This window comes from Mesocricetus auratus, unplaced genomic scaffold (assembly GCF_017639785.1).
Source record: "Mesocricetus auratus isolate SY011 unplaced genomic scaffold, BCM_Maur_2.0 Super-Scaffold_100062, whole genome shotgun sequence".
Classification (NCBI taxonomy): Eukaryota; Metazoa; Chordata; class Mammalia; order Rodentia; family Cricetidae; genus Mesocricetus; species Mesocricetus auratus.
Window position 1 is genome coordinate 2575421 of NW_024429234.1, and position 14082 is coordinate 2589502.

Genomic DNA, 14082 nt, shown 5'->3' on the forward strand with positions numbered 1-14082 from the left:
GTATCTAGATCTTGAACAGTATTAGTTATCCCAACTGCCCAGTTGAAAACACAAGGTTCAATCTTTGGTATAGAGAGCTATCCCTCACCACATAGCACACATGCTGGCATATGCTTCATGGTCTACAAAACCATGAATACACTTTTATTTATAAGCCACACATTGGTACATACTTGTTCACACATGTATACAGCTATATATTCTTGAGATGCAGTCTATGTATATTTAATGGGTAGTCCCTTAGCTCCTGAGATAACAAAACTCTCTGACTTCAGTCTTCCAAGGAGCTGAGGCACAGACATCTATCAGAGAACTGAATTGACTATCAGCTTGAACTGATAATGACAGCAGGCTTGTGGCTCATCAGAAGTTTTATAAATCATTTATAAATCATTTCTCATAAAGATATGAGAAAACTTGGTGATTGGAAAGAAATGGATATGAAAATTTGACAGTCACCTATTACCAATGTAGAGAATTACCCCAAAGCTTCTAAAGAGGGGACATAATCAGATACAGAGATTTACACATGTCAGATAAGAACTGTGCCACTAAACTATATTCCAAGAGTATTGGATATTTTTTATTCTTTGGTAAATTCATACATTCATACAATGTGTCATATGCAACCCTATACCCCAATACCCACAAGAATCCCCAAACTCCCACCATATTCTCCTTCAACTACATTATCTCTTCTCCTCCTCCTCTTCTTTCTCCTCCTCCTCCTCCTACTCCTCCTCCACCTCCTTATTCCTCCTCCCTTTGGTAACTCACTCACTGAAATTATATTTTTAGTCATTTTTTTGTACTTCCTATGTGGAGAGAAACCATAACTAAATTTCCCAGTCTTGCCTGGATCTTGCTCTATAGCTCAGACAGGTTTCAACTTGTGATTCCTGTCCTCAGACCTCTAAATACAAAGGAATGTAAGTCTGTGTTTTCTGAACTTCATTTATTTTATTTTCTATGGTGGTGGACATCAAATCCAGGGCCTTGTGCATGGACGAAAGTTCTCAACCTCAGAACTACCTCCCCAAACTTACAACTTCTGTAAAGGTTTAATACATGTGTCTTCTGACTGGGCAATCTTGTTTGGCTTGTAAATCAAAAATTTATGTACATGTATCACATGAAATCATGTGTGAGAATATCCACACAACATTATTAGAACCAAAACCTGTGGCTGCATTCTCATGCCTATATTTTAACCACTCAGGAATCCAAGGCAGTGATAGCATGAGTTGAGTGCATACCTGGGCTACACAGAGACATTGCCCAAAGAAGAAGAGCACATAAGCAAGTGAAACAATAAGCAAGTGAAAATAATCAGTTGTCCATAGTTAGGGTAAGGGAATAGAATGTGTCATGTGCACACGTGGACAGCACAGTTCTACAATGAAAGGAAACAAGAACTTCGTGTAAAGTTAAATAGCCAACCATAAAACATTCTACTTGTATTGCACTGGAGACAAGCTCCAATAGACCCAGATAAATTAATGTCTTGGTTACATTGAAACAAGGTCAAAGGTAGTGAATGGCAGTAAAGGGGGAGGAAGGGCTCTTCTAAATCTGATGTGGTGACAGTTGCATGCCTTGAGAATTTTCTCAGACTTACCAAACCATATACCAAAAAGAGATTGATAGTCCAATGATATATTCATGGATAGAACATTTGTATAACATACACAAACCCTAAGATCAACCCCTAGCCATGTAAAAACAATCTACACTCAAGCTAGTAGAAGTAATATAACTATACTCATATAAGGCATATTCTGACTCACTTTGGAAGTCTAGTGTATATACAAAACTGAAAAGCAGAGACACACTAGCAGTATGAAAGTCAATAAATGCTCTGCATAGAGAATGGAAACAACCTGTAAGTTCAGTCTCACTAACAGGAAAATCTTTCCTGGCCACAGTTCAAGTCAGCAGGGACCTAATGAGGTCCTTGGAATGCCACTATTTACTCTTTCTCCCAGAATAGGAGACAAGATGTAATCCTTGAAACCACTAGACAAAGACCTGTTTCTCACCACACAGCAGATCTGTGTATATTCTTAGCCAGGATTTCTCAGTCTACAAAACTGTACTTTTGTAACTGTTTGTGAGTTACTGAGGTTATTTATTTTTGTTTCTGAGATGTAGGTCTTGTTATCTTGCAATGGGCTTCGGTAATCATCCTGTATCAGCCTGAAGACATCTGAGGCCACAGACAATAAGAGTCTGGTTTGTAGTTCATTATCTGTTGGGAACAGCATTGTGAACTTAGGAAGGCCACAGGGCTTGGGGAAACCAGGTTTTCTATTGGCAACTGATAAATAGGAGAAAACATGAACTTTCTGAGAGAGGACATGAGATTTCCTGTAGTCAACAGTGCCTGAAGTTTCTGCTTCATTTGAAGAGGGTCTGAGACATGGAAAAGAGGAGAGAGGGGATGTGGTGAAAATGATTGGAGAGAGGGAAGAAGGAATGAAGGAAGGAAGCAAGGAAGAGCCAAATTGCAGTGAAGTGTTTAGATGGGGAACTTTGGGGCTCACACATCCATTTGGTTATGAGAGTATTTATTTGTGTCCAGAAGGATAAGGAGTAATACACAGAGGGTTTGTCATACATTACTGAAAGAGTAAATCTTGTTGGAAATGCTTATGTGAGTGTTGGAACAAATAAAGATAAATAAACACACGTTGTAAACTAAGGATGACCCTATCTGTTCTCAGCCCCACCCACCCTTCCTGTCACAGGGCACTAAAGCTCTGTGTGCTTGTCCTTGGCCCCTGTTAGCTCCTGAATCTTCTGGGGAAGAGTCTTTGTCCTGGACTGTAGCTTGGTGGCCTTCAGCAGGATGAATGTCCAACTTTAGATACTGGTCATCATGGACCAATTAGGCACAGTAGGGTAGACCCTTGCTGTTGGGGTACCTGTGAATATGCCACCAACACAGAAGGGTGAGGTCAGTCTCATCAAAGATCTGATCCCTTGATTTAGGTCAGAGCAGTGGATGAGTAGGCCAACGTCCCGAGGATACAGAAGGACTGGTGTACTGATATAGCATACAAGTGTCATCCACTAGTGTCTGCTCTATATGAAGCAAGGGAAGCTGTCTAATTTTGTGTCTCCTTCTCAGTGGGAAAATCCAAAGAACAGTACCACAGTATTGTGACTCATCCACCAGATTTCTGTGTGTTGAGCAGTAATTTAAAGCTGGAAGTTATCTAAGTGTGCCCCGGGTTGGAGAAGACTGTGGTGTATGTAAGGATCATGCATGCTATGAGGCACAGGTACATGGGCAACCTGGATGAAGAAGCATATGAAGGTGAGGAAGGGGCATGTTCTCACCCATGTCTTGAAAAGTTGGCCCAGTACTTCATCATCCTCCTGTACAGCAGTGACGTCAACTGCAGACAGAAGGAGACAAGGGTCCAAGTCCTAGCTACCTCAAACAAGTGCAACTCATGCTCTACTATAGCAACTATAGCAACCACAGCCCAAACCTGAATGCTCAGCCTGGTGTATATATACTCCCTTTCCTCAGCACTCAACCCAGCATCCATGGAAGCCTCTACTTGGATTCCGTCTGGTTCACTCCTATCCCAATGTATTGTCATACTCTTTAGTCCAAGCTAGACTAGGAAAGGTTCATATTCTAACCCTGGTAGAGCTTTTGCTGGCTTGTTTGCTTGCTTTTTATTTTGTCTTGATCTGTTCTCTCCCAGAGCCCCAGGTTCCTCAACTGCACTGAGAACTAGGTAATAACTTAGGAACTCATCAGGGACTTCATTGAGCTCACTAAACACAAGGAAGACCCACGTTTCATGCCCCAGAGGTCAGAGACAAACACAAAGGCAGCATCATCACCATGGTCAGCCCTCACATGGGATGCTCTGACATGCTTGACGTAGCTTGGCTTGTGTTGGAACTCATAGAAGTAGACAGGAGCATGGGAACCTGGAAGTGAGAACATGGTGACATAGTGATTTCTCACATGCAGTTTTTCTGCCTAAACTTTGATGACAAGAAGAAACCTTGCTTTAAATTTATCTGGAATTACAGTTGAGTGGTGAGATTCATGTTGGATCATTAACTATAGGAAACCTTTTGTTAAACAGTGACCCTGGCATTCTCAGATGAGCAGTTTTGGCAAGACACCAAGTGTAACTAACATGTTTCTTCCTCTAACCTGGATAAGATTCCAATTCACTTGCTCTAGACATAAGGATTTACTGAGATGAGTGTCTTCAGTTGCCTGGTGTCTGAGGTTTGATGATGACATGGGTCAGGCCTGGACACTACAGAACTCATCTGGAACCCACAGATCTGAGCTCCCCACCACACTAGGTCTTGTTAAAGAGGTGCTCATGCTGAAAATGTGCTACTTGGAGTGAAGGGATCACAAACATGGTGTCCCCCATCATCTCTGTGAACTGTGATTGGAGGGCCTGGGGGTCCTCAGTGTCCCCCATGTACTCTCCCATTAGCAGGTCACCACACTCAGGAAGCGACTTCTACACCAAGGAGAGCAGGAAGGATGAGGCTAGGCATGTTCTCAGTTAGGATGGTCATCAACATTTGGCATGGGGAGAATGGGTCCAGGGATGAGTTAGGCTATAGGCAAAAATGTTCAAGTTCCAATCTTGTGGAATATTTCTTTAACAGGGCAAAGATGTGTCACATTTCTTTATGAGGTGGAATATTACTTTAACTGTGTAAAGGTGTGTTACATTTGTTTCTGTTGCCTTTTTTAGTGATGTCAAGATGTGCTACATTTGTATTTGCTGTGTTTGTTTAATCATGTAAAGATGTGTTGCTGTTTTGCCTTGCCTGTCCAATGTACCTGATTGGTCTAATAAGTTGAATGGGCAATATATAGGTATGAAGGAATAGGCAGGGCTAGTGGGTAGAGAGAATAAATAGGAGGGGAAATTTAGTTTCAGAACAAGGGAAAGAGAAGACAATGAGGAGGAAGGGAGGGACACATGAGGGCCCAGAAGCCAGGCAGCTGCCAGCCAGACATAAGAAACAGTGACAGTAAGATATACAAAAGGAAAGAAAACTAAAAAGCCCCCAGGCAAAACGTAGATAAAGGGAAACAGGTTAAGTAATAAGACCTAGTGACCTAGTGGGGCAAGAGTAAGATAAGCACAAGTCTTCATGTCATGATTTGGGACCTGCATGGTGGCCTCCAATAGAGAAAGAGCCTAGTAAACTTATAGCTGACCCCACATAGAATCACCGATATACTGACATTTATTAATAGGGATGCTGTCTGAGGAGATATGAGCAGCCTCTTTATATAGACAAGACTAGAGGTGTCCTTCAGTGCATCCTGTGGTTATTTCATTTATTGTCTGGACACTGTTTACAACCTGAGAAGCAAAAGACAATGTTAAGAATGGGAATAGATGGCTTAAATTAAACATGTACTGATTTCCCACTGCTTATCATGAGTCTCCAGGCTCCCAGAGGATTGGAAGTGAGCCTCAACATAGGGATGATTCAACCATACTCATCATTTTGTTGACATCTATGATGCTGGGGGCAGGTTGAAAATCCACAGGGGCCAACAACTCCCATGGATGCCTGGGTAGGAATTCCTCATCCACCACAGCAGGGATGGCCTGGAAGACCTGGAGGCATTGAACGTCAATTCTGAATGTCAACAAAATACACATGGCAATGTCCACTGAGTGACTTTCACCAATTTCTCATTTCCTCAGGGTGCTCAACTCCCTCTGGAAGAGAACCTATACTTAGATTAGCCCGTCTTGGTGTTCTGATTGCATACAGAACTTAAGAACGCCAAGTCATAGAGATGAGGTGTTTGGTTCAGAGTCCCACATCTTGTTTACCAGGTCCTTCCATATACACAATTCTAGTTAGTTAGTTAATGGCAAAACACCTGCTTCACTCTTGCCTGTCAGACAGTGCACCAGGGCCTCTGATTCTACAGCATCATACAGACAGCCTGTCCACCATCTATAAAGGGAACAAGCAGGGAGAAGAGTTTTCTCAATTATAACTCAATGCTATTGCCCCTAAATACCACACTCCAGCGTGTGCTCTGTGTGGGTTCAAAGAAGTATGAAATTGTTTCCAAGTCCTGTAGTTCATAGGTGACAGATAGCATGTAATGTCCTTTATATGATGAACACTCATTTTTTTCCTATGGCGTAGTTTTTTCTCCATCTATATTTCTGTGTTTTGTGTATGAGAGAAAGAACAACTTTTCCACAGTCCGTATATTAAGATTAGAGGACAAAGTCTCAGACTTCACTGTTCACAGGGTGTCTTCTTGTTTTCCTGCTGCCTGTACTAGCTGAGCTGTTCTGGGAACATCCAAGGATTCTCTTGTCTCTGACTTCTGCCTGGCCACAGGAACATTGGAATACAGATACATGTTAGTATCTCTAGCCTTTTTTGGGTTCTCTGAATTTGAACATAAGTCCTTGGCTTGCACTCCAAACACTTAAAAAAAATCCTGAACCATCTTCCTAGCCCTTGCAGACTCAATTTTGGCAGTGATTGAATCTGCTAGGGCAGCTTTGCTGTTCACATAACACACTCAGCCTGTAGAAAGCAGAGGTGTGGAACTGGCAAACTAAGCAATAGTGGAGAGACTACATTAATAGCCCCTCCTTGATGATAAAGTTGGTGACTACCTTATATGCCATCCTAGAACCTTCATACAGAGACTGATGGAAGCAGAGACAGATACCCCTAACAAACACTGAACTGAACTACTGGAACCCAGTGACAGAGATGGAGGAGTGATGAGCAAAGGTGTCAAGACTGGGCTCGTGAAATCCACAAAGACCGCTGACCAGACAAGGAAGAGCTCTTGAACTCTGATGTATAAGAGGCCAAGAGGGGACTGATCCAGACTCGATGAATGTAGTGTCAGTGAGGAGGCCTCAGAAATCTCTGGGGCCTTCGGTAGTAGATCAGTGTTTACCATGGCGTATGAATGAACTTTGGGAGCCCATTCCAAATAGAGTGATGCTCTCTCAGCCTGGACACTTGGGGAAAGGCCTAGGTCCTGTCCTAGATGAAATTACATTCTCTGGGGATCCCCCAAGGAGGGCCTCACCCTCCCTGGTGAATGATATGGAGATTGGGTGGGGGCTCAGGGAGCTGGTGGAGGGAAAAGGAGGAGGGGTGGGAGAGGAAGCTGACATGTGAAGCATTCATACTTCTAATTTAAATAAAAATGTATACTGAGGGAAAAAGAAAGCAGAGGTATCAATTCTAACCCTCGAGCCTTTCAGAAATAAACAAAGAGATGCCCTTTTCCTAGATTCTTGTTTTCTCCATTGAACACCATAGTGCCAGCGGATAGTGCTGTGCCAGGAGATACAGGGCTGAAATTTTTGTGGGCACTCACTTGGTAAACCATCTCAGAGGAGCTGGAGATGAGACCAAGCATCATGGCTACTCCACTCTCCATGATGCACCATGGAAGAGTCCTTTGGACATGGGGGACAAAACACGTGAAGACACACTTGTACCACCTGGTAACTCTCCAAAGATAGTGACCTAGTCAGAGTTGCCTCCAAGGTGGGTGATAAGTTGATAAACCCAGCATAGGGTGGTCATTTACTCCAGGTGATCCCAGTTGCCTCTGGCATGCTTGTCTCCAGTACTGAGAACTGGAAGGGACATGGATCAAAAGTCTTCCTAGGTTCTTTTCAGTTGACACTGCCCTGTCCAGTCTTAGTCTCACCTGAAAAAACCTAGGACACCTAGACAGTACTGGATAGTGACCACCACCATATCCTCAATTGCTGCCAGCATGGATCCATCATATATGGAGGCCAGGCCTATAACCAGAGCACCACCATGGATCCACACCATCACCTGGAGGAGTCAAGAGAGATGGCTTCTATCTGGCACAAGCTCAAGTGGGACTACCTCCTTGATAATTGACTGCTTTCTATCTGTGCAGCTAAACACAGACACAGACACACACACAGACACAGACACACAGACACAGACATAGACACACACACACACACACACACACACACACACACACACACACACACGCACAGCTCTTCATTGTTTTAGACTCAGGCCATAAAGGAAGAACTCAGTCTCAAATCAGCTCATTTCCAAGCTCCACTCCTGCAGCAGGAATCTCAGTTGAAATTAATGGATTTCAATCCAGAGTAATGTCATTATCATTTCCAGACTTCTTAACAGCATGGAAAAGGGAATCTACATAAGAGATTTTTTCTTATTACCAACAAAAAGTAGCAGCAAATCTTATTGGTGGAACCAATATCCCAAAGTTGGAAATTTGGCTTATCTCAATGTTCATCCTTTACACACCAACTTAGGTTTCTAGAGATCAAGTTTGTTGGGAGAGAGCAGAGTTAATGAATGGGCCATCATCTTTGACTTCTCATAGCTCCTGTGCTCAGTGTCCTATACACAGGGTTTAGCTGCCTGGCAAGACGATACAGTGGTTGAGAAGTCTTTCTTGGATACACATGAAAATGTTGACTTGCCAGCTACACTGCAGTAGAGCTCAGGTTGATTGTCTTCTAATTCTCCTTATAATGAAATCCTCCCGCAGTCATAAAAATGCATAGCCATATCTTTAAGGCATGCATGTTAGGATCAAAAGTCTTTCCAAACCTCAGACAGACCCCACCCTTCATGAAGCCCACATGCCTTTCTTCAAACAGGGTACTATAACTCTTTGTGCCTCTCTTGAGTGCCCTTTAGCTCCTGGATCTTCTGGGGCAGAATTTTGGTCCAGAACTGCAGCCTTCTGGCCTTCAGAGCTCATCCCACAGCAGGCTTGATGTCCAGCTGCAGGTATTGTTCATCGTGTTCTAACATGGACCAGTGGGGTAGCTGTTGGGGTTCCTGGGGATATGCCACCGATAGGGAAGGGTGAAGGTCAGTTGATCCCGAATTGGTTTCAGGACAGTGAACAAAGGTCAGAGTATTGAGGGAACTGATGGGCCACATGTCCTGATATAGGTATATGAATGTGACCTACAAGTTTCTGCTCCATGTGGGACAAGTTTACTGTCTCACATGGCCTGTTTTCTGCCTCCTACTCAAATGCAAGATCTCAAGAACATTACCACAGTAGTGTGTCCCTGCCTAGTCACTGCAAGATGACCAATAACAAACATATTTAAAGTATCTATCTAAGTGTGCCTTGTTGGGGTGTGGAGGGAGCTGCTGGCTACATGGTAATCTGCTGGCCAAAGTGTGCTCTGGGGTAGGGAAGAGTGTATCATGTAATAAAAGACCACACATACTAGAGAGGCCTCCACACACACACAGTCCTGGACAGTGTTCCATCCTTGCAGAATTTGGGGGGAGGGCATTCTCACACCCATGCTGTGCAAAGTTGGCCCAGTACTTCATCATCTTTCTGCTCAGGAGTTCCTCTTCCTCAGTGTAAGCAACTGAAGAGAGACGGACAGGTGCTTAGTTCCCAGCCACTGCATACATTTCCCCACTCATGCTTCATATCACCCCACCTAACATTTGATCTTGAACATTGGACTGGTTCCCTCCCTCCCCTAATCCGTGACAGAAGTCTCTAAGTGAATTCAGCCATGTCCATTCCTGCTCCATTGTTTTCTTATTCCCACTAAAAAAGGTAGATTGTAATATAGGTTTTGAGTTGTCAGATGTTGCACACTGGACTCTGTCTTTCTCTAAGGGTTTGGTTCACTCAACTGGATTAAGATCTCAGCTATCATTCAGATTTCCATAACGGACCCCATCCAACTCAAGGAAAGCCAGGAAGACCACAATTTTATGCCACATAATAGGTAGCCAAAGACGAAGAAAAATTCATCACCATGGTCAGCCTTCACATGTGGTGGTTTGGAATCTTTAAAGTAGCTGGGCTGATGTTGGAACTCATAGAAGTAGACAGGAGCATGGGCACCTAAGTGTAGGACATGTGGTGACATGTCAGCATTTTGCCTAGAAATGCCCTGACACATGTTTGGTGACAACATAACTTGCTCTCAAGTTATCTGGTATGATAACAGTTGAGTGTGGAGCTCCAACATGGAGCCACCTGTTAAATAATGACTCTGGCCTCCATAGTGAGTAGTTTCGTCAAGTCCCAGATATCACTCAGCTATTTCCTCATCTGTACCTGGATAATATGTCACTTTTTCACACTCAACATAAGAATTTACTAGATCAACACTCTCAGTGATGAACCAACAATCAGGGAGCCTGCAGATGTCTAACCTAAGCCCTTTGCATATATGTCATAGTTGTGTAGCTTGGTGTTGTTGTAGAACTCCTAACTGAAGGAGCAGGGACTGTCTCTGACTCTGCTGTCTGCTTTCTATCTGTGCAGCTAAACATACCCAGTAGTCCTCATTATCTTAGACCCAGGCCACACATGAGGAACCCAGCCTCACCAGCATGTTTCCAAGACCCACTCTGGCACCAGGAATCTTAGCTTGGATTAATGAATTTAAGTCCAGAGTAATGTCACTAACGCTTTCAGAACTCTCAATAGTTTGGAAATGGATGTCTCCATAAGAATTTTTCCAGATTATGAATCAAAAGCATCACCAAATATCACTGGCACATCCTATATCCCAAAGCTGGAAATTCAGCTTTTCTCAATGTTAATTCCTCAGACACCTGCCAAGGTCTTTAGGGAAAAAGTTTGTTGAGATAATCCTGACTTTGTCCATGAAGGTCAGCACTAACCATTTCCAACTTCAGTGTTCATTGTCTCATATCCAGAGTTTAGCTGCCCACCATGACTGTGAAGGCTTTTTTGTACAAAGTAGGGAAAGGCTTCTATCAGGGTTTACAGTGAAGTGGAACTCTGCACTGATTTTATGCTTTATAATAAACCTGAGACAGAAATCTCCATGTCCACCTAGTTTAACATGACCCAACTCTCACCGGCAGGTTAGAGCCCTCATGGGCATGGGTTGGTGTGTAGATGTTGACATACAGGCAGTCCTCAGACATAGAAATGGGAGGCATGATGAGTTTTATCGTCTTCATAGCCTCAAAATTCATCATATCATAATTTGTTAGACACCTGGTGACAATGGCAGACAGTTATTATAAGAGATGTGGTGGTCAAAACTAGGGCTTAGTATTGATTTTCTCTCAGCAACTTCTGGTCACTTTCCTCTAATATGTCCTGTTAAAGCATGATTCCTCTGTAAAACCCTTTCCTATAAAGGTAAAGGCTACAGGCTCTTTGAAATGTGGGATGGAGCCAGATTTCCAGAAAGGTTTGTAATTGAATGAGGGCATATATTTTATTATTTCTGAGCCTGGAGTCTAGAAAACTCTGGGTGGACTTAATGAGGATAACTTCCTACATGCAGTGACAGTCACTTCTCTTCTACTCTTTAATTCCTGTTAAGATGGTGAGCTTTGCTTTCCAGCTAGAAATATCATAGAATCTCTTGGGGAATATAGTCTGAACCAGGGATTGTCTGCATCAGTATAGCCTATGGGGATTTCTTGATTTTGTTAATAGAGGTGGGAATATTTCCCACTATGAATGTCACCATTGCCTAGGAAGGGGCTTCTTAACTGTGTAAGCCGGGAAGGCCAACCTCCCATTAGCAGATATGTATGCATTCTTTGATCTCTGATTCCAGTTAAAGTTGTGATGTGAGCCTATCCCTTAAGGTTTCCTATTGTAATGAATGGTAATATGGAACCTATAATAAACTGTTTCTGTGTTAAATTGATTCTACCAGGTATTTTACCACAGCAAAAACCCCAAAACAATAAATAACAACAACAAAATGAAGATACCTGGATAATGTGGTACTATGCCTACCCAGGAACTATGGAAGTCAGTAGACAAGAATGTCCCAAATCTAGTGGGATGCTCTTCACTCTATGTCCAGAAACTTAGGAAAGCTTGACTTCCCATTTAATATCAGGGGGAAGCTTTTATCTATTTCTTTGAATAATGATACTAGGCTCTATGGATTTTCTCAGTGAGTGTAGAGGATGGAGTTGCCAAGGACCTATCAATGATGCCCTCCTCAGAAACTTACATCACATGAAACTATTCTCTGGGCTGTGGCCGATTAATGTGCTTATATTGACCTTTGTCTCTAACTGCTTCCATGGAGGCATGGATCACTTGGCACAATCTGAATCTAGGAACCATTTTTATCTGATTCTCCCTGCAAAACTGAGAGACACTCCCTGTAGGAACTAATTTCTGACCCAGGAGACAGGGAAAGTTGTTTTGTTAGAAGTCTTAGGTGTATCATGAATTAATAAAGGGATCCTGAAACTGATATTGGGGTTCAAACTTCAAGCTGAATATCAGAAAAGCAAAGCAGCTGGCCACTAGCTTCTTATCTCTGCTTCAGGCTGAATGGACTGATCCTGTCTCCACGAGTTCTCACCAAGCCTCACACTGTAAACTCTACTCAGCATGAGTGGAGACTGAATGCCTCCTACTGAATACTGAAGACCACTTTTTTATCTTTTCACTCACTAGTGCTGGGATTAAAGGCATGTATTCTCTTCCTCTTTTAGACTGATCCAATCTTGTGTATCCCTGCATGGTCTTGAACTGACAGAGATAAGTTTACCTTCTTAATCCTGAGTACTAGGATTAAAGGTGTGTACCACCACTTCCTAGCTTCTGGTTGCAGGGATTAATGGTGTGTGTCACCACTACCTGATATCTATAGCTTGAGATTGACTTTGCTTTTCTAAATCCTCAGGGAAGCTTTAACAGATCATAAATAATATATCACTACACTTACCTATGTACTAGAAATAATCTTCCGTGGGTTTGCAATGAAGTATGACCCTCATTCTGGCCCAATGCTCAGAGCATATCCCCAACTCTTGTCCCAGAACTTACATGGCTGGATAGGAGGTCCCATCTCTCACACCACTCCAAGGCTCTGGAGGCTCAGGGGGTGCAAAGCACAGTGGTCCTACAGGTGGCTTGGCAAAGGGAATTCCCAGAAACTTGTGGACATCAACTTCAGTGTTTTTCACATGGACAAGTCTTCCTCTAACCTGGCCTGTGTGTGTGTTCCTGATGGGACTGGTTGAGTCCTGGCCTGTGTATTGAGAGATGCCATCAGGGTTAGCTTGGCTCAGGCAGCTGCCACCACGCTGTTGTTTACCACCTCTTTGTCACTAGGGTAGTTGGGAAGGGAAATCCGGGATTGTGGGTTCAGTTGTGGGATGTGGCAGAGGAGTTTCTTTATCCTTCTCAATGTGCAGGAACATTGTTCATGCTGTTTTTTCCTGGTGCCTATACACATTTCTGGCCAACAAGGAGACATCCTAAGAGGCACTTTGCAGTATGAATGCATTATTTTAATTATTATCCAGAGTTCTATAGTAGCTACACTCACAAACAGAGGAAGGAAATGACCCTTTGTTCACTTTGCCCTAATCTGCAGGCCCAGTCATGTCCAGACCTCTTTACACTGGGGTGACATTATGGGTACAGGGTGTACTTAGGTGTCTTTAACCCTCTGTGTGCAGCAGGCTCACTCTATGGGCTTGGGTATGGGCCTTGAGAGCTCCACAATTCCCACCTTTTTATCTGCCATCTTTACCAGTTCTTCCCTTGAGGGTTCCTTCCCTTTGGCAAGATCAACTGCTGAGTCTCTAGAACTGGGCAGCTTGGACCCTGGTCCTCATATTTACTTAGGGGTTCTCACCTTACACATACAGGAAGAGTAGCAGGAGCCCACAGGTCACAGCATTCAGCCAGCCAGGAAAGCTTTCCAGTGTCATGGTCGGCTCCTAGTCTGAGTCTGTGTTTGCTACAGGATAGCTGTGTTTCATGCACAGGAAATAAATTATGTGGAACTTTTGTAAACAGGAATTTGGACCTAAAATAAAGTAGGGAGTAACTTAGCAGGGTGGGGCAATGTCCTCATTGTTAAAGAGGTGCAGGCCAGCCAGCAGGTAAAGCAATCGTTGTTCCTGCTCTTTGGCCTCCTAGAAAGGGATACCATGGTATCTGAAGTCCCTCTGTGACACCAGGAGTCCTGTATGCAAACTTAAATCAAGTCAAACCGTGATCACTGTCCTTGTTCTCACTGGTCAGATGTCAGTGTTGTC

At 43.3% G+C, this 14082-nt stretch overlaps 1 pseudogene; it reads right to left on the reverse strand.

The window, feature by feature from the left end:
* Positions 1–557: 557 nt before the first annotated feature.
* Positions 558–13752, reverse strand: LOC101836038 (annotated as a pseudogene).
* Positions 13753–14082: the final 330 nt, after the last annotated feature.